The 24,342-nt window shown below is 36.5% G+C and overlaps 1 non-coding gene across 1 annotated transcript; it reads right to left on the reverse strand.

The window, feature by feature from the left end:
* Positions 1 to 4,620: 4,620 nt before the first annotated feature.
* Positions 4,621 to 4,723, reverse strand: LOC125362831. The gene has a single exon (XR_007213133.1). It is a non-coding gene; the product is annotated as a U6 spliceosomal RNA (small nuclear RNA).
* Between the last annotated feature and the right edge of the window lie 19,619 nt (positions 4,724 to 24,342).

The raw sequence follows: 24,342 nt of genomic DNA on the forward strand, positions 1-24,342 counted from the left end.
TGGTGGACAATAGAATTGGTTGGAGGTGGAAACCCACCCATCCCCCAGGTGATGGGAGTGCCAAATTTCTCAAGGCTGGACAGGGATGTGGAGTCTCCAGCTCCCGGTAACCCTGTCCCCCACCCTGAACTCTGGAACTGTGGCCTTGCAATTCAAAGGTACCTTGAAATTCAAATGCTGGAAGGTAAAAATGTCTTGCTGTGAGCCTGCTAAGGCTCTGACCAGCTCCTCCACCATTATGCCTTGCCACATGTCTGTGTTCTTTCTGTTCATGTCCTGTCTCCCATCTCCTGGACCTTCTCTGGTTATAGCATCCCACTTTGGCTCCCCATGGGAGCTGAACTGGTTTCTCAAAATGTGGCTTATCGGATAATCTGTGAAAATTTTGGTTTACTGAAAAGGTTTTTTGTTTTCTAACTAGTCACGTGGTTCTACAATATGGGCAAAATAATATCATTTTGCCATTGGAATTCCAGAAAACTTACATGGCCAATTAAAGAACAATTCTAAGCATGCCCCAAAGCTTGTGCACAACTGTCTGTCTGTCTGTCAGTCTGTCTGTAAAACAAACAAACAAACCAACAAAAACAGGTTTTAAACCCATATTTGGATGCAAGCAAACTTGTCTAAGAAAAACTCCAAAAGGTTCTAATATACAGCATGTGATGTAAGTACAATGATGTAAAACCAGTGTGTTATTCTTTATGTCTATATATGCTAAATGTCAAGTGTACATCTAATCCTGACAATTCTTTGGTATAGATTAAGATTTTGCTTCTCCATTTTTTTTCCTGTGCCCTCCAATGGCATTAACCTTTGAGGTTTAGTAGCCAACCATGTTTGGCAGATGGATGTTACACACATTCCCTCTTTGGGACGGCTTCGCTTTGTTCATGTTACCGTAGATACCTACTCTAATTTTATTATGCTTACTTCTCTTGCCAGGGAGGCTAGCAAACTTTGTATTTGCCATGCCCTACACTGCTTTGCCACTATGGGACTTCCTAAATACATTAAAACTGATAATGGTTCAGGATATGTCAGACAAGCTTTTCAAACTTTTTGTAAATCTTACCAGATTGTTCACACTACAGGAATTCCCTATAATCTTCAAGGTCAAGGAATTGTTGAGTGGGCCGACAGTTTGTTAAAACATCAAATTTCTAAATCAGAAAGGGGGGAATTATACCCCTTCTCTCCCATTAATATTCTTTCTCATGCTTTATTTGTACTAAAATTTTTAAATTTGGACTGTAATGGCCTTTCTTGAGCACAGAAGTTCTGGGAAAAGAGAAAGCAAAGAGTTTTTGCCCAAGTTAAGTGGAAAGATCCTTTAACAGGTGCTTGGCACAGACCCAATCCAATATTGACATGGGGTGGAGGACATGTCTGTGTTTTTTCACAGGATGAAATTGACTCCCGCTGGCTACCTGAGTGTTGCATTAGGATTGTGGAAGCTCATCAGGATGGTACAAGTGCTGACTCACTGGGCTTACATGCCAGATCCACCGATAGTACACCCTGTGACTTGGGAAGGAGCTGAGGTGTTCGTCCATGTCAACAGATCAGCATATGGTATGGCTCCAGATCCTTTTGTTCAACACATTAAAATGGGAGACTTTGAAGCTTCTGGCATTGGAACCCCTTTATGTTTTACAATTGACTCCAACAGCTATATTCCAGGCTGCACTATAATGCAATCCATAAATCATCAAATTTAGATTCCTGATAATAGTCAAGTGTATAATATACAAATGACTTCATTGCCTACTGGGTTCTCTGTACATGCTAATTCTACATCGTCCTTTATGATAACTCACTGCATCAATTCTTCTCAAATTGTAGAATCCATGGGAGAACTGCACCTCATAAAGTGTAGACATGAACGTCCTTTTATAACCAATATTTCAGGAACTAATTCTCAATTGATGGACTGGTCAGGAGCGAATCTCACCAACAAGTACAATCCAGGTCTGTGGTGGATGAATGGGCACCCTCAATGTCATGTCCGGATGTTAGTGGCTGCCCTAAATAATAACTCCTGTCCATCTTCTTTCTTTTTAAAAATAGTATGAGTTGTATAGCACCTCCTTATACAATTATGTATGGACCCTTTAATATTTCTATAGGAGCCATGTATTTCAATACTTGTACTAACTGTTCTTTTACAAATTGCTTGTATAGTGGTCTTACTGATTCTGTAATTGTTATTAAGCAGCCTCCATTTGTTATGCTTCCCTTGAACATATCTGAAGCTTGGTATGAAGAAACAGGTATTCAAGTGTTAAAACATCTAAAAGAGCTCATGTGCCCTCGACGATTTATAGGACTATTGATAGTCGGCATTGTAGCCTTTATTTCCTTGGCTGCCTCTGCTGCAGCAGCTATTGTGGCTTTAAAACAAACTATCTCTGTAATCTTATCTGAGTATATTGGAAACCGTGTATACTGGTATTGGATGCAGGAAATTGAAAGGGAATACCAAATTTGAGAGACACAGGGTAAAAAAAGACAAACTACAAAAGCAATACTTGCAAAACTGTTTGGTGTAAGTGAACTGAACACCTCCGGGGGGGGGGGGGGAAGGTAAAGGGGGAGGAAGGAGGGGGGTATGAGGGACGAGGTAACAAACAGTACAAGAAATGTATCCATGCCTAACGTATGAAACTGTAACCTCTCTGGGCTGGGGATATAGCCTAGTGGCAAGAGTGCCTGCCTCAGATACACGAGGCCCTAGGTTCGTTTCCCCAGCACCACATATACAGAAAATGGCCAGAAGCGGCGCTGTGGCTCAAGTGGCAGAGTGCTAACCTTGAGCGGGAAGAAGCCAGGGACAGTGCTCAGGCCCTGAGTCCAAGGCCCAGGACTGGCCAAAAAAAAAAAAAAAAGAAACTGTAACCTCTCTGTACATCAGTTTGATAATAAAAATTTGAAAAAAAACCCAACAAAGTGTGTAGACAGCTCACTATGTTAATCAGCTTGCTCATAATACTATGCAAGCCCTACTTTTGCTTATGGTTTTCCTATGGCTTCCTTTCATTGTACGTATATTGCAAAATTCTTTTATGAGTTTAGCCAGCCAGTTACATAAGATTAAGCTCCAAGTAAATGAATTTCCCCCGAGAGGAACTGCAGCCAGAGACGGGTAAGAGGGGGTGCTGGTCTGACTGTTGTTATCTTAAGGAACGTGCAAGGACATGCCTTACTTAAAAGACAGCACTAATCAGAGATGTTTTACTATGTCTACAAGAGTCTGTTTTATGTTAACCAACTTTATCTTGTCGTTACTGCCAGCAGGTATTGCCGACTTCAAAGCTTTTTTGTTTTTTTGAACTTTAGTAACCCTATGCCTTTCCCTGGTTCCCAAACTGCATATAAGCTGAAAGTTAAGAATAAGTGGGCCTGCAGTCTTGAGCTACAAACTTGAGCTGCAGACCTCCCAAACCCCATCTTTTGTCTTTGTCTTTTTTCTCTTGTCTTGTGTTTTTCTTTTTCTTTTATCATTGCCCCCTCAATCAGGATTCCCTTTTGTTGCCGGCTGGCTCTGGCATTGATATATTATTATTTTTAACTATTATATTCTCTATTGTCTATTGAAATAAATTACAAATAGGTATATATTTATGAATATACATATGTTTTTTTTTCAAAACTAAATAAAAATGTGTGCAAGTTTAGAGTTGCAACCATACACCATACATTATCATTTAAGCATTTGGGCCTTGTAGAAATAAATAAGCAAATAAGTAAACTCTTGCAATATTAGATCCTGTTTCGTGAGCTTATTAGGTCAATTAGGTTAATTTTACAAAATCATGATTCCTTTTATCCCGCTAGGCTAAGAATATAACAAATTGTGAAAATCACAGACAGTAAGCTGTTCCTTAAAGTTTTCATTCCAGTCTGGAGAAGACAGACAAAAATAAGTAAGAGTAAACAAGAAAACAAAATAATTATAGGGGTGGTAATGGAGCTAAGAAGAAAGTAATACCATGTTTTCTGATGAAGAGTAATTACAAAGTCACAGGAGGCATCTCAAAGAAGGTCGCATTTAAGCTGGAACAGGAAGGATGAATAAATGTCACCAGGGAGAAGAGTGGAAAGAGCAAATACTCAGCATATAGAGAGAAAGTGGAACATTTGAACATCACCTAAGAGATCATTATTGCTGACATGAAGAAAATCACACAGAAGCTACAGAAGTAGAAAAGAAGATGGAATATAGATGACAGCTGTATTCAGTTTGATATTTCTTCCAAAGGAAGGGCCAATTTAATGAGAACAGTGGGAGTCGAAATAGTAGGTTAAAAATAAATTAACCATAGCTTAAAACATTTTTAATTAAGAGAAAAAATAGAAAATATTATTAGAATATAATTGTATTATTGTTAAAGTGTTGTGCAGTGGGGCTACTATACTACTTCGTAATTAGTGTATTTCCTGTTTTGGATACTGTCACCTCTCCCTTTGCTTTACTTCAGGTTCCCCCTTACCTCCCTTTCTGTCCACAAGTTGCATAATTCATTTTCCACATAGTGTATACACTGAATAGCTTGATTACATGTGTTAAGTCCCTTTCCCCACTTTCCGTGCCTTCCCTTTACCGTCACCAAAAAAATGTAAAATATGGGACACTTCATGAATGTGGGTGTTTTCTTTGTCCAGGAGCTATGCTAATCTTCTCAGTATACTTGTACTTTTAGCATATATGCTGTTGAAGCAAGTGCTTAAATATGTTTGAACAATGAAACTGTAACAACAGAATTTCAGTGATAAAGGCAAAAATTACAGCATTGAAAGTATACATTTGAAAAGAAGATAAAAATAACCCATCTAAATTTTCACTTTAGGGAATAAGATGAAGTACAGATTAAATCTCACTTAAGCAGGATATAAACAATAACACTTAGAGCACAAATCCATATAATTTAAAGCAGGAATTCAACTCATCAACAAAAGTAAATGCTCATTACTTTGGAGATCAATAAAATTGATTAGCAAATGAGTGGGGGGAGAGAAAGAGAAAAGGAGAGGAAGGAATAAAACTTGAATGACTAACATCAAAAATGAAAGAGGAGACAATTCTACAGAGTGAACAGGCACTAAGAAAATAAGAAAAAAGTACTATGAACTAACACATGCTAACAAATATTTTAAGCAAGATGTGGCTCAAGTATTTCAAAGGTGTAAATTGCTGAAACATAAGCAAGAAGAAATAGAAAATATGAATATGAAGAGCCTTATATCCATGAAAAATTGAATTGACAATAAACTTCCAAAACAAAACCTAATTCACTCTTTATGCTCTTGCATATTTTATTAAAAATTTATATATTTTGGAAAACATAAAAAATGTAGATGCTAATGATGTGTTGGTCTGGCTTTTCCATTTTAACAGGTTTAACACTATTATGCAAGATGAGGATTGTTGGCAAGTTTGTGTATTTATATAGACAGAGTATTTACATGGAAACAAAATATTGTTGCTCTGAATTGAAATACTTTCAAACAGTATGTACACATTGAAATGATAGTTGGTTATTGTGAGTGGAGAACGTTTCTTAAAAGACAGAAAAGAAGCAAGATTGATAAGGATTCTGATATTAAACAATGACATAATGGCGCTAGATATGAAGGAAAATAAAATCTCTCTCTCCTAAATAGAAACAATCAGAATGGATAAGTAACAACCAAAAAAACCTACAAGTTTCTTTCTTTCTTTTTTTTTTTTTTTTGCCAGTCCTGGGGCCTGAACTCAGGGCCTGAGCACTGTCCCTGGTTTCTTTTTTGCTGAAGCACTCTGCCACTTGAGCCACAGCTCCACTTCTGGCTTTTTCTATATATGTGGTGCTGAGGAATTGAACCCAGCGCTTCATGTATATGAGGTGAGCACTTTACCATAAGGCTACATTCCCAGCCCTACAAGTTTCTTTAGTTTAAAGAACTAGGTAGTGGTAACAAACAGTACAAAAAATGTACCCAATGCCTAACGTATGAAATTGTAACCTCTCTGTACATCACGTTGACAATAAATAAGAAAAAAAAAGAACTAGGTAGATTTTGATATCATTTTCTAAGGAGAAGAAACATGTAGGATGAATATGTTTTATCTATCTTTTTTGGTAATACGGATGAGGACTTGGAAATACTGTATTTACAATATTATAAATTTACATTTCAAAAAGCTCAATATCACACCTTGGAAACGTTCAAGAATCCTGACATCGGTATAATAATAATAAATAACTAATATACACAATCATGATATGAGCTAAGATTGACTGAGGAAAGTGATGAGATAAAAATAATCAAACTTGAACTCTGAGAAATTCAAAAATTGAAATGTCAAATAAACAAAAAAATAGAATAAAAAAGAAATAATAATGCTGTAGTACCTAGAGAACATGGCACCATATTCTGCATTAATTTTTTTGTACTTATGCATTACTGTAGCTTTTCTGCCTGTGTTATATCTTATGGTGCATTTTAGTTCTTTTTTACTAATTAGTATTGTTTTCTCAATCTCTCTCATTAGGTAGTTTCTCCTTTTTGACTCAATAATTGTTCTATTTTGAGTTTCATCCAAATGAGGCTATACCTATGTTTTTCTTACTTATTTCTTCTTCTTTGCTGCTGGTTTTTTCTTTTTTACTTTTTCTATGGCCTGCTTATTTGTAAGGAGAGGTATTAAGTCATATTGCAGGCTTGGACAACCTTTTCTTTGGATCAGTGAGAATATTTCTCCCTACACAAGAATATATATTTGTACTCACATTACCAAACTAAGTTATTCATTTTAAGATTGAAAATGTCAAAATCTCAGTTGGAAGTACTCAAAAAGAAGGAAAAAATCCAACATCAATTACAATTAGAGTAGAATTTTTTTTCAAATAATAATTTGTTTTCCTCATGATGATACGTTCTGATTTAGAAGTACACAATGTAAATGATCACTCTTGTGAATGAACAGAATGAACAAATAAATAAATAAATAAATAGCCTTTTATGAGAAATGGCCTGAGTTCAAGCCCTAGGACAGGAAAAAAAGAGAAAGATGTGAAGCTTATGTGCATAGGAATTGCCTGGTAGTAAGTTAGGCTAAGAGCAGAGACGTAAATAATAGTTACTAAGAATCCTTACCACATAGTAGAACACTACAAGTAATTTGCCTCTGAAATTCTTGGGCTATGGTAACTTGAAATATAGACATGAACTAAAAAACAGCGTATATTGTGTAAATATGAATGACAGAGGGAAAGAGATAGAGAGAAGGGAAAGCGAGAGAGAAAGGAAGGAGACATAGAGAAAGACAGAGAATGAGAAAGAGACACAGACAGAGAAAGAAAGACAAGAAAGTGGAGAGAGAGAGAGAGGAATGTGAAATTTAATACAAGTTTGGTGAAAAATATAAGGGACTGACAGAAATAAAAAATATATCTAAGGCCTCATCCAAGTCTCCACCTACTCTGTTAATCCCTTCCTAGGTTTCAAACTTAATTCTGAATACATATTTCAATAAAAGGAAACATAAATAAACCTTCCCTGAATTTAACATGGAGTGATTATAGAAAAGAACATGACCACCATTGGAAATAAGAAGCTATTCCCTTCACAGGAAAAAAAAAAAGTAAGTGTGTAGACTGATCTGGACTTGCAATGCCTGGTTTTATTTGTTAGTTTAGTTTTCTAATCTTATTCATAGCGTATATAGCCTGGTATGCATGGAGGCAGTGAGTTCATGGTCAATATCTGCATTATGCCCACAATAATTGAATCCAATAGTCTTTAACCTATTTTTCTGGTGGAACTAATTCTGTGAAGAAAAATCTGGATCATTGTCTTATCCTGAATTAAATATACTTTTAAAATATTTTTTGGAGGTGGGGGGGGGAAGCATAAAAATCCTCAGAACAGTCTAAGCCTTAGTTCCCATTTTCAGTAATAGTTGAGCAGTAGTGATCTGGCCTGATTGAAAAGGGAAATTTAGCTGTGGTTAAAGGTGAAAAAGACTACTACTGTCAGAAAGTTGTCCATGGAATCATTTCACCATTTCTATCCTTTCTATTTACTTGTGTAAGAGAAGGAATTCTTTCTGTGCCAATGAAGACATGTTCTTTCTCATAATATTGCCTTTCTCTCCAGAGTAGTGGATGACTTTTAGAGATTGACGGCTTCATCAAACTTTCTTAAATTGTATTTTCCCCTTGCTTTTAAGAGAAGGCCATTCTTACTTAGTTCTAATTGAGAGTGAAGTTCTGTGTTACTTTGCTGTAGCTGACACAGTGGACATTGTATACCTCTAGAGTTATAAATCCATCATTACGGGTATTGCATTGAATTTGTACATAGCCTTTGGCAATATTGCCATTTTGATTATATTAACCCTCCCAATACAGGAGCATGGGAGGTTTTTCCATTTCCTTAGTTATGCCTTAATTTCATTTTTCATGTTTTTAAAGTTCTCATCATAGAGGTCTTTCACTTCTTTGGTTAAGGTTATTCCTAGGTATTTTATGTTTTTTTGAGGCTATGGAAAAAGGAGTTGCTTTCCTGATTTCAGCCTCAGCATTCAGGTCATTAGCATATAGAAAGGCCATTGATTTTTGAGGGTTTATTTTATATGTTGCAACTTTGTCAAAGTTTTGGATCAGCTCTAGTAGCTTGGGAGTAGAGTCTACGATGTTCCTTAGGTATAGGATCATGTCATCTGTGAAGAGAGAAAGTTTAACTTCATCTTTTCCTATATGGATCCAATTTACATTTTCTTCTTGTCTAATTGCTCTGGCTAGGAATTCTAGTACTATGTTGAAGAGAACGGGAGAGAGCGGACATCCGTGTCTTGCTCCTGATTTTAAAGGTAATGGCTTTAGCTTTTCACCGTCTAGAATTATGCTTGCTGTTGGTTTGTCATAAACTGCCTTGATTATATATTCAGGAGTGTTCCCTGGAATCCCAGTTTTTCCAGGGCTTTTATCATGAATGGGAACTGGATTTTATCGAACGTCTTTTCTGCATCCAGAGATATAACCATGTGGTTTTTTTAACCTTTCTCTGGTTGACGTGGTGGATTACTTAAATTAACTTGCATATATTGAACCAACTTTGCATCCCTGGGATGAATCCAGTTTGATCATGGTGTATGATTTTTTTTAAATTTTTATTATCAAGCTGATGTACAAAGAGGTTACAGTTTCATACGTTAGGCATTGGATACATTTCTTGTACTGTTTGTTACCTCGTCATTCATTCCCTTCCACCCTCTCCCTTTCCCTTTCCCCGCCCCCCATGAGTTGTTCAGTTCATTGATAACAAACAGTTTTGCAAGTATTGCTTTTGTAGTTGTTTGTCTTTTTTTAACCTGTGTCTCTCGATTTTGGTATTCCCTTTCAATTTCCTAGTTCTAGTACCTGATAACGTTGATAGGCAAGAATTTTGTTGAGAATTGTTGCATCTATGTTCATCAGGGAAATTGGTCTATAGTTCTCTTTCCGTGATGAGTCTCTTCCTGGTTTTAGGATGAAGGTTATATTGGCTTCATTGAATGTGTCTGGTAGTGAACTTTCTCTTTCAATTTCATTGAAGAGTTTGAGAAAAATTGGTGTGAGTTCTGTTTTGAAGGCCTTGTAGAATTCTGCTGTGAATCCACCTAGACCTGAGCTTTTCTTGGATGGGAGATCAGTTATTGCCATTTCTATTTCAATGCTGGATATGGGTCTATTTAGAAGGGTTAAATCTTCATGTGTTGGGGCATGGGTAACTTCAATGAAGACAGGACGTGGAGGACATGATTCTGTGTGAAGAACACACTTGCTTTATTTTTGGGAAGTGAGGGTTATATAGGGTTAGAGATCAATTCATAAATCCAAGAGCAAAACAGAACGATTTACAGCTCCATTCACACCAAGGATATCATTTTAACAAAAGATCAGATTAGCAAAAGTAAAGCTCTATTTAGTTTCCAAAAAACTCAATTGTCTTGACAATGGAATTCCCTAATACTGTGAAAGACCTTCTCAGGAGTAATTGGGTAGACAATACAACATGTAAAAGCCCTTCTCTCCAGTAGTTGTGGAAACCCTTCAAAGCCCTTCTCCGGGGTAGTTGGGCACACAATACAACCCAGGAACTTTCTACTCAGGGATGGAAAATTTCATGATAGAGTGGTTTCCTTTGGCAAACACACAGAGGAAATCCCTTAGTGGAATGTTTCCCACACTGGCCGTTTGTTGTTCCAAGAAAAGGCTTCAGAATTTCGTGCTGAGGCTAAGTTCCCCCACTGTCAAAGGAATGTCGTCCTTCCGCATTCATGGTTGAGTTTAGGGATATCAACTTTTTCTAGGATATCATCCATTTCTTCCAAGTTCTCGAATTTGTTGGCATAAAGGTTTGCAAAATAGTCCCTTATTGTGTTCTGAACTTCGGTTGTTTCTGTAGTGATATTAACTGTTTCACCTCTGATCTTGTTTATTTGGGTGTGCTGCCCATTCATTTTTTGGTCAGTTATGCTAGGGGTCTGTCTATCTTGTTGATTTTTTCAAAGAACCAACTCTTTGTTTTGTTGATTCTTTCAATAGTTTTTTTCCCCTCTCTAAATCATTTAATTCTGATTTTGATTTTAATTATTTGCTTCCATCTATTGACTTGGAGTTTGGTTTTTTGTTGTCTTTCAAGAACATTAAGGTGCTTCTTTAAGTTGTTGAGTTGCTGTTTCTCCAGTTTGTTGGTGAGGGCACTCAGAGATATAAATTTTCCTCTGAGTGCTGCCTTTGCGGTGTCCCAAAGGAGTTGGTGCTTTGTGTACTCATCTTGGTTGAATTCCATAAACGTTTGAATTTCTGTTCTAATTTCTTCAATGACCCACTGATAGTTCAGCAGTGTGTTGTTTAGTCTCCATGAATTGTAGTATTTTCTGCAATGGCTGTGTGAGTTGAGCTATAATTTTATTTCATTGTGGTCTTAGAAAATGCAGGGAATGGATTTGATATTTCTGAATTTGTACAGATTTTCTTTGTGCCCTAAGATGTGATCTATTTTTGCAGAATGTTCCATGTGCTGCTGAAAAGAGTGTGTATTTTGTTGTTGCTGGATGTAATATTCTGTAGATGTTGGTTAAGTCTAGTTGGTCAATGCAATTGTTTAGTTCTGTGGTTTCTTTGTTCAGTTTTTGGCATGTTGATCTGTCCAGAGGTGACAGTGGAGTGTTAAAGTCTCCAACTATCAATGCGTTTGGGTCTATGAGTGTTTCTAGAGTCAGTAGTGATTTTTGATGAAATTGGGTGCTCCTGTATTTGGTGTGTATATATTTAGGATGGTTATATCTTCTTGTAGGAGAGAGCCCTTTATTAGTATGTAGTACCCTTCTTTGTCTCTTCTTACCTTTCCTAATTTGAAGTCGATTATGTCTGATACTAGGATTGCACTCCAGCCCGCTTATGGGGGCCATTTGTTTGGTAGATTTGATTCCAGCCTTTCAATTTTAGAAGATGTATACTTTTGCTGGATAGATGTGTCTCTTGGAGGCAGCAAAAAGATGCATCTGGATTTTTAATGCAACTTATGAGCCTATGTCATTTAATTGGAGAATTAAGTCCATTAATGTTGAGACTTAGGATTGAGAGAAGATCATTTGTTCCTTTCATTATAGCTATCTTGTTAAAAGCTGTGTCTTCTCAATTCTTGACCCAATAGTCTGGTTTTCTATTTAGATTTCATTGCTCTGTCTGTATTGTGATCTTATTTATTTTCCCTGTATAGTACATCTTTGAGGATTTTCTGTAAAGCTTTGGTGGAGATAATCCCATTAATATCCCAATGCCACTTTTTATGAAATAAAGGAAGCAATCCAGAAATACATATGGAGCAATAAAAGACCCAGAATATCAAAAACAATTCTAAGCATAAAGAACAGTGCTGGAGGAATTACAATAGCAAACTTCAAGCTGTATTCTAAAGCTCAAGAAATAAAAACAGCTTGTTATTGGCATCAGAACAGGCCTGAAGACAAATAGAACAGAACTGAAGACGCAGAAATGAACCCACAGAACTATGCCTACTTAATCTTCGATAAAGGAGCTAAAAAAGTAGTCTGGAAGAAAGATAGACTCTTTAACAAATTGTGCTGGCAAACTGGTTCAACACATGCAACAATCTAAAATTAGATCCTAAAATATCACCCTACACAAAAAATCAATTCTAAATGTGCCGGGCTTCGCTCTGCCCCCCATCCACGTGGGGGGTCCTGGGCTTCTCTGCCTCTTCCGTGTGTGGTCCTCTACTGCCCTCTCACATCCCCCTGGCCAGTTGGGAAATAACTGAGGAAGCGGAGTCCACGGGTAGCCTCAGGTGACGTGTAGTTGTGAGACCCCCATGCCAGCCAGCCAAGGAAGACATGGGTGCTTGGGGGTCCCAGAGAAAGCCTCAGGGGCATTCTGGTTAATTCAAGGGAGGGGCTAACAGTATATACCCCCAGAGGCGCACACAGGAGAGGTGCTACTGGATCTTAACGATTGGCTAAAGGACTGTCCATCAGGTGATGCCACGGAACTTCCTCTATGGGCGAAGACCACAGGCCCCCAAGGACTGGGTCTCCGCCCTTACACACATGGTGGAACCAAGAGGCAGGGGCAGCTTTGCTTCTCCTCTGGTTGAAGCTGGAAGGTGGGAGTGACTACCTTCCACACTGTCCCAGGGCTGGGGAAAGGGCAGCATCTCAGGAGCTCTCATCACCCTTCCCTCTTCAAGGCCAAACTAAATCCCCAACACCAATGGATCAAAGACCTCGAAATTAAAACAGATACCCTGAAAACACTAAATGAAGCAGTAGAAGAAACACTTGGGCTCCTTGGCACAGGACGGAACTTCATTAACAAAGACCCAGAAATGCTAAATATCAAAGAAAAGATGGACAAATGGGACTACATCAAACTGCAGAGCTTCTGCCCGGCGAAGGACATAGCTTTCAAGATAATCAGAAAGCCCTCAGATTGGGAAAAGATCTTTACTGGCCATACAATGTTCAAAAGCCTCATATCTAAAATATATACAGAACTAAAAAAATTACATTCTTCCAAAACAGAACTGCAAAGAACCAAGAGCCCTCTCAACAAGTGGGTAAACACTTAAAAAGAGACTTCTCTGATGAGGAAATGAGAATGGCCAAGAGACATGAAAAAGTGCTGTACATCACTGGCCATAAAAGAAATGCAAATAAAAACAACATTGAGATTCCATCTCACCCCAGTAAGAATGTCCTATATCAAGAAAACTAACAATAACAAATGTTGGAGGGTATGTGGCCAAAAGGAAACCCTACTTCATTGTTGGTGGGAATGTAAACTGTTTCAGCCACCCTGGCAACCGCTATGAAGATTCCTCAGAAGGCTAAACATAGAGCATTCCTATGACCCAGCAGCCCCACTTTTGCACATCTACCCAAAAGACCACAAACAAGAACACACTAAAGCCACTAGCACAGCAATTTTCATAGGAGCACAATTTGTAATAGCTAGAATATGGAACCAACACAGATGCCCCTCAGTAGACGAATGGATCAGGAAAATGTGGTATATATGCACAATGGAATTTTATGCCTCTATCAGAAAGAATGACATTGCCCCATTCGTAAGGAAATGGAAGGACTTGGAAAAAATTATACTAAGTGAAGTGAGCCAGACCCAAAGAAACATTGACTCTATGGTCTCCCTTATAGGGAATAATTAGCACAGGTTTAGGCTAGTCACAGCAGAGGATCACAAGAGCCCAATAGCTATACCCTTATGAACACATAGATAATGCTAAGTGACATGAACTCCATGTTATGGAAACGACTGTTTTATCACTGTTGTAATTACTTTCAACATGTGATGTGAAACTGCAGCTTCTATTATTGATGACTCTCTTGTATCCCCTTCTTGTGGTTGTACCTGCACTATCTCTGTATCTTATCTGAGTACATTGGAAACCATGCATGCGGGTATTAGAACTAGGAAACTGAAAGGGAATACCAAAATCGAGAGACACAGGGTAATAAGACAAACGACTACAAAAGCAATACTTGCAAAACTGTTTGGTGTAAATGAACTGAATAACTCATGGGGGAGAAGAAATGGGGGTGGGGGGAGTGGTGAATGAGTAAGGAGGTAACAAACATTACAAGAAATGTACTAATGTATGAAATGTAACCTCTCTGTACATCAGTTTGACAATAACATTTTTTTAAAGAAATCTATCATTATTTCTTCTTTCTATGACAGGTGTTTGTTTTATAGGAGTGGGTGTGAGTGGGGATTCAGAGCGAATAGTACTGTGAATCAGTAAAAATGCATATATTCATATTATATAATGTATAGCTATGTATTAATATATAATGCATTATATTTGAGGATCTGATCTTCTGGTTCTATCCTGCACTTTCAGAGAGGGGCTGGGAAAAAATCATCAATGAAGAATAATTTAACCAATCATTCTGAAGTAAGGATGCCTCCATAAATATCCTAAGTGATCTTACTTCATTGAAACTTTAAGGTTGAAAATACAAGCCATTTGATCAAAGGCTGATAGGCTTGCAGAAGTCATGGAAGGTTTTCCCACCCTTTCTTCCTTGAGGCTTGTATTTACTTGCCATTCTGCTGTTCCTGGATTATTTTATTTTTCTGGTTTATTAGTAAATTCACTTCTTGAATTCTGTGACCTCTTCTAGCACGTTATTGACTCCAAGGAAGGGCTCATGGGAATCCCCAATCATTAGCTTGTAGGTCAGAACTAAGGGGGAGATGATGAGGCTCTCACCTGGTGTCTGAAATTTAAGACAGCACTTTAACCTGTGACAGCTAATGCTAACTACCCATAAACAGTGTCACAATTGAATTAAGTTTTCGGAAAACCAGTTGGTGTTCAGAGATTTGGAAAATTCATTAACATGAGAAAGAGAAAACACCTCTCATGCAGGGCTATACATCCTAACATCATTGATGCAAAGGTCCTTTAAATTACATGCGAATATCCCAGCAGATAGCACTTAGAACTAAGCTGAATCCTGAAGGACTTCCAACAAAGATAGTCAGATTTGGTTTCGCTATAAATTTCATATGAAAAAAAAAATCCTTCCCAGCTTTGAATTAATTTTCCTTTGGTAACAAGACACATAATAACTCTAAAATAGTTAATTTAGAAGTTCCAAGTTTCCCAGAAAAATCCCCAATCTTTAAAATTAGTCTTTAGACTTTGGCGTGTAAATTCTTGAGACAAGAGTCTCATTGTTAATACAAGTCTTCATTGTTAATACATTCGTATGTATATATGTATGTATGTATGTATGTATGTATATATGTACGTGAGTGTTTTTGTCTATCACATATTGGGAAGGTTTTTGGTGATTTTTTTTTTTTTTACTTCAAGGGTCTGGGTCCCTGTTTGAACTCTCACAAATTTGAAATTGACTTACCATTATGAGAAACTCAGACTCTCTGATGTGACTCTACCATAGATGAAAATTAGAATCTTCCTCCTGTGTTTTCCTAGACTCTACGAATGCAATTTTTTCTTTGCCAGATTTGATCCCATGTCTTTTTTTCTATAACAATGTATCTCTAAAGTATGCATCTTTTCTGATTTCTGAGAGCCTGTCTTGCAAATAATTAAACCAACAAGTGACCTTGAGAAATTTTTAATGCAATGACACTCTTTTAAAGGAAGGACTGCCAGGGCCACAAATGTTTACCCAAAGATTTCTCTAACTGTAAATTTCATAATTTAAGAAAGGGGGTTTGAGTCTCTTTACATAAGGTCTTTGGGTTCATTATTCAATTGAGTCATTCTCTCAACAAATGGCCAGATGTCATTGAAAATGCACTGCAAAAATAAAGAAAAGTAAAGGAGAAATATAGTCTTTTGCTGACTTGCAAGTGAAAGTGTGGATTCTGGACCTTATTTTCACATATATAACTGCAATACTCAAATAAATTTTCTTATTAAAATATATTTTAAGATGACCGTTTATTTCCACCCATAAATTTAGTTGATGTTTTCTTGTGTTTGTTTGTTTGTTTGTTTTGGCTAGTCATAGGTCTTGAACTGAGGGCCTACAAGTTGTCCCTGAGTTTGTTTACTCCGGGCTAATACTGTACCGCTTTTAGATACAGCTACACTTCTAGTTTTCTGGTGGTTATTTGGAGATAAAATCTCATGGAATTTTCTTCTGGGGCTGGCTTTGAACTGTAATCCTTTAGTTATATGCTGAAAATTAGAAAAAGTGTTTTATATGTTTTAAAAAGTATGGTGGCTGATAGTATCAGGTTGTATGAATGATGAAAGTTGAGATGCAAGTATGTTCATATTCATTAATTCAAATCATGGTATTCATTAAACATCTCCTAGGTTTCAAGCTGAGAGATGAAAATTAAGACAACAGAAAGAGATATGAACCATGTATTGCATCAGGGAAAACACATTTAAGTGGTATCTGTGTACAATAAAAATAAACATTAAAAATGGTTTAAAAAGTTGGTCTATTCATATCCAGCTTAGTAGTTATTTTCCATTTTAATCTCACTACAGGATTCCAGTAAATCAATCAAGAGTCAAATATATAAACATATATTTTCATTTCTACTGAAAATGTATATAAAAGTAAAATATACAGTCACAGTTCTTTGTGAAATTTATTTAGCTATAGTTTTGAACATTTGAAATAGGATAAAATTTATGTTTACCATAACTTTAAAACAATACCCTAGCTGGGCTCTGGTGGCTCATATCTGTAATCCTAGCTACTCAGGAGGCTGAGATCCCAGGATCACGGTTCAAAGCCACTCAGGCTGGAAAGTTTCCAGAGACTTTTATCTCCAATTAACCACTCAAAAAACTGGAAGTGGCACTGTGTCTCAAGTGGTAGAATGCTAGCCATGGCATAAAGAGCTCAGGGACAGTACCCAGGCTCTGATTTCAAGCCCCACACTTGATAAAAACAACAACAACAACAATAAAAAACTATAATATATGACAATACATTCCCTGGTATCAAAAATTGAAAAAAGAGCTAATCAATGGATGAACGGAAAAATTGTATCAGGAGCACATAATAGAATATCACTCAGCCTCAGGAAAAAAATAAATTGCAGTAAAAATGAACCTCTAACCTTTAATGTATTTGAAAGTAGCCATATACTCATAGTTTCATTGTTTAATTCCATTTATGTAAAGTACTCAGAATAGTCTCTGAGTATCTTAGGGATGGTCCAAGAAAAAAATCATCAACTGACTGCCTGTGAACAAGTTTATTTATTACAGTTCTGAATGATGCGAAGTCCAGGATCAAGGTACTGACTCATTTCACTGAGTATATATCTTTATTCTTATATTTTACTTCATACATCTTACTTTTGAGTCCTAATATAATGGAAGGAACCAATTCATTTTCATGAATTTTTATTTTTTTTTTGCCAGTGGTAAGGCTTGAATTTAGGGCCTAGGCACTAGGCCTGATATTCTTTTGCTCAAGGATAGCACTACCACCTGAGCCACAGCATGTCTCACAGTTTTTTGTTTGTTTGTTTGTTGTTTTTCTGAACAGTTTATTAGAGATAAAAGTCTCATGGACTTTTTTTTCAAGGCTGGCTTTTACCTGCACTCCTCAGATTACAGCCTCCTGAGCAGCTAGGATTACAAACATGAGCCACCAATGCCTGGCTGTTCATGGATCTCTTTTATAAAGAGAATAATGTTCATCCTAAGGCTTCTCTCCTCATGTTCCAATTACCTCCTCAGTGCCTCATTGTGGAAGCATCATCACATTAGTGTTTTGGGTTTCTAAACATGAGTCTGAGTGTTCTGTGTTTGCAAATATTCAGACCACTGAAAACAAATCCATAGCAAATAGAAAGCAGATTGTGGTCTGAGAGCAGAAATGAAAATGTGAAATAACTCTTCAGTAGGAATGTAATTTTATTTGAAACTTGATAGAGGTGGTCGCTGTACAACATTGTGAATGCACCAAAAATGAGCCTGAATTGTATATGAAAATGATTAATTTTTATTTGTGTGAATTTTCTTTCCATTGAAAACATGATTAAGAAGTAGAGAAATGAAGCTCATTCCCCTAGTCTATTTCTGTAGGGCCTGAATCATGGAGATAGCACCAAACAGCAATCCTTTTATTCTAGTGGAAGATTTGTAACTCTGAGTAATTTTGCATGGGAAGAGTATGTCTGTCTTCTAAGTGGAATCCCACAGTCGAAATGCTTTAGTCTAACAAATTCTGAACACTTTCCTAATCAAATGTTTTTTCAGTTTTATTTCATTCTGTGTCTTTTGTCTCCAATTCTGTTGCCGCTGCAATTTTCATCAAAACTCAATGTGTTTCATCTTACCACACCTAATCATCATTTCACATTTTAGCTTGTTGATTAATCACTTTAAATATCATTCGCAAAAATCTCTTTGAATTTGAATCTAAAAAGCATTAATAAAACAGAGTTCTGCTATCACAAGTTTAGTACTGCACAGGTAGGAAAGAAATAGGAAATAAGCAAAAAAGGCAAATCAGAAAATGTCAGGAAATATTTTTGAGTTAGAACTAAGTAATGAAAGAAAGAATGCCATAAAATGTAGAATACAGTGGTCAAATTACCAGACACTTTGAGGAGACATGGTATCATTAAGTAGAAATAGTTAAATATAAAAAGTTCTAGGTAAAGGACATTTCAGAGAGAATGGAAAGCTTAAATATTCTGCTTGAGTGATCTAAACATGGTCTAGAAAGAGTGACTAGAATTTAGAATTAAAAAACATTGATTCAGAGAGTGAATCAGCAAGAGCTAGACCTTGTAGGACATGCTTAAAGGGATTCTCCAATTGAAGTGTTAAATCTTTCCATGAAAAATTTAACGCAAAGCTGTGGATTAATTTCTAAGCCTTATAAAATATCTGTGTCCTCTAAGGCTTAGATAAGGAAATTATATAAGACAAAGAAAAGAAAAGACAACAAAATTTTGCCCAACACAGGGGTCTCAAACCCATAATCCTAACCATTTTATAAAAGGCTCAGATCTGAGGATTGAGGTTTGAAGCTTGGGCAGGAAAGTACATGAGAAACTCATCTCCAATTATTCACCAAAAATGCTGGAAGTATCCTTGAGCAAAAAAGCTCAGGACAGTACCCTTTACCTGAGTTCAAATCCCAGGACCAGCACAAAACAAGCAAACAAAACTACACCACATTAATACCTGCTAAGTGCAAACAGTGTAAATTTTATATTTAGTTCTCAAAATATAAAAAAATTTGAGAAAGAGCAATATATATTTATTTCTTCTGAATATGGCTTCCTTTTATTGCAGCTTCCCTTTTGAGGATCTCAAAGTTTCTATTTAATTTTGAACTATGAGGGTTCGGGCTGCAGTTCAGTAAAACTCCCTAGCAACAGGCATTTGATTTTTGTGGCTTCATGTGGATGACACATTTCAGGGATAAAAGGCAGTTCATTTGAGAACAGTTGTTAAGTTTCTCACTGGCTAAAAAGGCTGCTTGAGTGAATGCTCTTATCAGAAAGTTCAAGTCATCTGTTTGCAGCCAGCTCAAGGAAATGGCTATTAAATGTAGGCCATTCTTATCCTTTATCAATTGCACATTTTATTCTCAAACCACTTCACCAAAAATCTCCATTTCACCCAAGTACAGCAAGTAAACACTTACCAAAATACTCTGTGAAAGGTACCTACATTGATACAAGGAAGGAGAGCCTTCAGAAATAAATTAGCACTCTGGAAAAGTACCAAATACATTTTGTGAGTTAGGCCTACTGGATCATTTTTCTCAACTAAGGAAAACCATATATTTAGGTTTAGATATACAACATCCTGGTGTGTCTACAAAATGAATATTTGAAGTGTTTTTAGTGTAAATATTTTAGTGGTATAATCGGTAAGATTTTGTCAGTTAGAGATTTTCTTATAGAAGTAGATTCTGTATCCTTCATATTTTAGTATAGGAAACCATATAGCCTCTGAGATTTAATTTATGTTCATAGGTTTTAAAGAAATATACTACAATGATACTTATCTAACTTTTGTAATAACATGAACCTGAAGAAAACTAATGGATTGTAGAGTTAAAGTATATTTTCTTTTTTTTTAAATATTGGTCTTCTACCAAAATTCAACTTTCTTCTCTAAGGGTAGCCCTGACTTACATTTTGATGTTACTTCTCAGATCTTCCGAATACACACAAATAAGAATTTAGAAAGCACAAATAGACATACACCCACAAATGCACCTACCTGCATATTCACATACATATATGATTTATAGATTTAAACATTAAGTTGGAAAATATATTTGTTTACCAGTGTTTTGTGCAGATCATCCTAAGAAAATAAAGTGAGTCTACCACATTCTGTTAATTTCATTTGAATTATTAACATAGATGTCAAATGGTTGAGTTTGCTAATTAACTGATTTTCTATTGACAGACAAAACAGTATCTCAATATTTTTTTCTTCTGGAAAACAGTCTGGCATCATGTATTTACATAACTTCTCTATGAACAGTGAACTTAAACTTACTGTCCTAACTGTACCTAAGACATTACTGTGCTTCCACAATAAAAAGAAAGCAAAATGAATTAACAACCCGTATCAGTTTCACATAACAAATTTGTACAAGCACATCAATTAAGTTCATTAGATTCTTAAATATAAAAATTCAAACAAAAGTCTACACTTGGGATATCTTGATACTTTCATAAGCATACATATATTATTCCAATAGTTTGTGGAAATAAAGACATGCATTAAAAACACTGTGTAGTACTCATCCACAGGAGAGAAACAAAACCACTGTTATGCATGTTTCTCCAGTATCCAAGAGGTGGGAGATAATGGACAATTAAATAAAGTCAGGGCAAAGCCCTTTCAAGTTACTCCAAATGGAAACGTGGGGTTATGCCAATATTTACTGGATCCTATGCCATGGCAATAAAAATAAAGTCAATTAATTATGAAAGTAAGAAGTTTAAACAATTAATAGACCAAAAAAAGAAGGGAAAGTCCATATAAAGTATTATCCCAGTCAACAAAAAATTAGTCCCTTTGCAAATTTCCTTTGCAAACATGTGACAGAGCTGCAGATCTAGCCTGGTAGAAAGCAGAGGACACTGTCATCAGGATAATAATAGAAATAATTATTTTGAGTAGAAATATATACATCCTTTTAAAATGTATTCTAGATGTATAAAATAAGAAAATGGTTGCCCAGACAGCCTTTGAGCCTTGATTCTTAAATTCTAGCCTCGTGAATAGCTAGAACTAGTAACTAGGTCAGAGTCACTGGCACTTGACTATTTTTATTTTTGTCTTTCATATCTTTTTTGAAATTTCTTTTCTCTGAGCAATTCATTTTTGTTGTACTTTCCATATATCTAAATGCTTATTTATTTATTTATTTATTTTTGGCCAGTCCTGGGGCTTGGACACAGGGCCTGAGCACTGTCCCTGGCTTCTTTTTGCTCAAGGCTAGCACTCTGTCACTTGAGTCACAGCGCCGCTTCTGGCCGTTTTCTGTATATGTGGTGCTGGGGAATTGAACCCAGGGCCTCATGTATACGAGGCAAGCACTCTTTGCCACTAGGCCATATCCCCAGCCCTCTATGTCTTTGTTAAATCTATTTCATCAACAGTTTTAGTTCAAAAGAAAAGTATATCAACTGGAAAAAAATAGGAAAAGAAAAGAAACTAGGAAAGAAACTCAGGGTTAATGGTGGTCAGCCAATTAAAACTTGTGTGCTCAGCACACAAAAAGCAATCACCAGAGCCAAACAAAGGAAATGTAATTTTAGATATACTATCAACATATCAATAGCTAGATGGTGGTTACAAAAACAAAGGATTGTGTTATATGAAAAAATAAGCCATTTTCTTTTATGTGTTTAGTATATTCATGCTTATTTAGTAACAACACCTTACACCATATTCCCAAGCCTTTATGATAGATATAGAATATTCCCTATATTGAAAGAATGGCTTAACTTTAGTTTTTTTTTCTTTTCCAATTTATGCTTATTAGTAATGGTAAGAAAGCTCATTGAAGAAAGTGAATATACATGTCAACTTATTTTCCCTACAATAAAACTTTAAATCTAGTTTAACCCTAAGTTCATTGGCAGAAAGGGTTAGAAATTTTAGCTTAGGCAAATGAAAAGGTTAGTGATTGGAGTATTTTCCAGTTTCCAAAGCTATTTGTTCTGTTTTATTGTCAAAACCTTGCTTAGGATGGAGGCTATATGTGCCTGAGTCCTGGTCATCCACTCATACAGTAATATGCTAAGATAAGCAATGTCTCATTTATTAGCCTATATTAATTGTACAAGGGGATATTATTAACATATTTCCATATATGCATATTATGCAATTGGGGGGCCAAGTAGGTGGTACTGGGAGGTGCAGAGAATTGTGAAAAGGGTGACATTGATTAAGACGCATTGTTTGCATGAACTGACTTGTTGGAATGAAACCCTTTCAGTACAACTACTTTAAAATACTTAAAAATTTAAAAATGTTCCATATTTTTTATCAAATGAATTTTTATTCTTATCTCTATTCCTCTTTTTTCTTTTTTTTTTTTAAAGTTTTTATTATAAAAGTGATGTACAGAGAGGTTAGAGTTTCATAAGTTAGGCATTGGATACATTTCTTGTACTGTTTGTTACCTTGTCCCTCATACCCCCCTCCCTCTTCCCCCTTTCCCCCCCCCCTTAGATGTTCAGTTCACTTACACCAAACAGTTTTGCAAGTATTGCTTTTGTTGTTGTTTCTCTTGTTTTACCCTTTGTTTCTCAATTTTGGTATTCCCTTTGAATTTCCTAATTCTAATACCAGTATACACGGTTTCCAATATACTCAGATAAGATTACAGAGATAGTGTAGACACAATCACAAGAAGGTGATACAAGAACATCATCAATAGTGGAAACTACAGATACACATGGGATGTTGAAAGTAGTTACAACTGTGAAATAACAATCATTTACATAAAATGGAGTTCATTTCACTTAGCATCATCTTATGTGATCATAATGGTATAGCTATTGGGCTCTTGTGATCCTCTGCTGTGACTTGCCTAAACCTGTGCTAATTATTCCCAATACGGGAGACCATAGAGTCCATGTTTCTTTGGGTCTGGCTCACTTCACTAAGTATACTTTTTTCCAAGTCCTTCCATTTCCTTACAAATGGGGCAATGTCATTCATTCTGATAGAGGCATAAAATTCCATTGTGTATATGTACCACATTTTCCTGATCCATTCATCTACGGAGGGGCATCTGGGTTGGTTCCAGAATCTCGCTATGACAAATTGCGCTGCAATGAACATTGTTGTGCTGGTGGCTTTACTGTGATTTTGTTTGTGGTTTTTTGGATAAATACCCAAAAGTGGGGTTGCTGGGTAATAGGGTAGTTCTACATTTAGCCTTCTGAGGAATCTCCATACTGCTTGCCAGAGTGGCTGAACCAGTTTACATTCCCACCAACAATGAAGTAGGGTTCCCTTTTGGCCACATCCCCTCCAACAATTGTTATTATTAGTTTTCTTGATATATGACATTCTTACTGGGGTGAGATGGAATCTCAATGTCGTTTTGATTTGCATTTCTTTTATGGCCAGTGATGTAGAGCACTTTTGCATATGTCTCTTGGCCGTTCTCATTTCCTCATCGGAGAAGTCTCTTCGTAGGTCTTTAGCCCACTTGATGAGCTGGCTATTAGTTCTTTGCGGTTTTGTTTTGGAGGAATGTAATTTTTTTAGTTCTGCATATATTTTAGATATGAGGCCTTTGTCCGTTGAATGGCCGGTAAAGATCTTCTCCCAGTCTGTGGGCTTTCTGTTTATCTTGCAAGCTATGTCCTTTGCCGTTCAGAAGCTCTGCAGTTTGATGCAGTCCCATTTGTCCAACCTTTCTTTGATTTGTAGCTTTTCTGGATCTTTGTTAAGGAAGTTCCGTCCTGTGCCAAGGAGCCCCAAGTGTTTCTCCTACTTCTTCCTTTAGTGTTTTCAGGGTGTCTGTTTTAATTTCGAGGTCTCTAATCCATTTGGAATTGATTTTGGTGCAGGGTGATATATAAGGATCTATTTTTAGTTTGTTGCATGTGTTGAGCCTGTTTTTCCAGCACAATTTGTAAAAGAGGCTATCTTTCTTCCAAACAATTGTTTTATCCCCTTTATCAAAGATTAAGTAGGCGTAGTTCTGTGGGTTCATTCTCGGGTCTTCAATTCTGTTCCATTGGTCTTCAGGCCTGTTCCGGTGCCAGTACCAAGCTGTTTTTATTACTATAGCTTTATAATACAACTTGAAGT

The sequence above is a fragment of the Perognathus longimembris genome, chromosome 13 (genome assembly GCF_023159225.1).
Source record: "Perognathus longimembris pacificus isolate PPM17 chromosome 13, ASM2315922v1, whole genome shotgun sequence".
Lineage (NCBI taxonomy): Eukaryota > Metazoa > Chordata > Mammalia > Rodentia > Heteromyidae > Perognathus > Perognathus longimembris.